Source organism: Octopus bimaculoides, chromosome 11 (assembly GCF_046866305.1).
Source record: "Octopus bimaculoides isolate indiv1 chromosome 11, ASM4686630v1, whole genome shotgun sequence".
NCBI lineage: Eukaryota > Metazoa > Mollusca > Cephalopoda > Octopoda > Octopodidae > Octopus > Octopus bimaculoides.
Genome location: NC_142938.1, coordinates 50,418,026 through 50,419,187, shown reverse-complemented (window position 1 = coordinate 50,419,187; position 1,162 = coordinate 50,418,026).

The window sequence follows — 1,162 nt, the reverse complement described above, 5'->3', positions numbered from 1 at the left end:
ACGACAACCACAGCAACAATAACAACAATAACAACAACAACAACAAGTGTCTGTACTGCTGGGGCGGTTAGGAGAATTCTTTTAAACTTTGAGTTCAAAACTGCTGCGATCAGATCAACTTTATTTCATATTTACACTTTCGGAAGTACAATAAAACAAGTACACATCAAATACTGACTTCAATGATAATCGGCTATACTGCAAGATATTAAAAAATATCGTCTACCCGCTTAATCCACACCCATAGCTTTCTGTCTCTTTCGGCTTCTGGGTTACTGTGTTGGTTTACTAGCTTTCTAAAACTCGTGTTAATGCCCTTTGCCGAATCCTTCCTGTCCGATGACTTTACCCGAATTACCACTAGAACTACTATTTCTGCTGATCCAACAAGGAAGACCTTGCGAATCTGCTTAGTCGATCTGTTAAAAATGATGGTCAAAGTTTACCTCACATCCTACATTGAAGTTTTTTAAAATGGGAGGAATACATTATATTAATCTAGTCCTAGATAGCTCCAAAACGATGCCATGATAACGGACGGAATACTTTCGTTTTATAGCTCTGCTCAGTTAGAATTAAGCTGGGGTTAAACGACAATTGCCGTTTCTACAGAACTTGAAGAACCGACTGTTCGACTAACCGACGAACAATCGCCTGTTCCGTTTCATACGAATCGTCCTCAAGCATAATGTTCAGTTGCATAGAATGGACCAAAAAACAACGAAGTATAAAAATCCTGTTGGTGTAACAGCTGAAGCCGCTAGATTATGCCTACAGATCACAATATGTAGTTACACTTCGTGACTTTTGGCACATCATCATCTCTGTCAAACTTACAAAGCTATTCGCTTTCCTCACCCCCATCATCGTCCAACTCAGCATATCTGGATTCCACGCATCTACTTAACAGAGATCTGTCACAGCTACATCCTCCGCTTCTCACTAAAAGGAAGGGGAGTTTCCACGTGGTTGTACTGATGGACAGAAATAAGCAATCAAATATCCCTCAAATTGCACCCGACTGTCTTAAAGAAAAAGAAGTGGAGCGCGGAGAAGGGTATGTACAGAGATGTTCCACTGTCTAAGCAGAAGACGAGATTGCCACGGCTGCAATGTCTACATGAGACTTAATAACAAAAAACGACAATATTAATAAGGACAA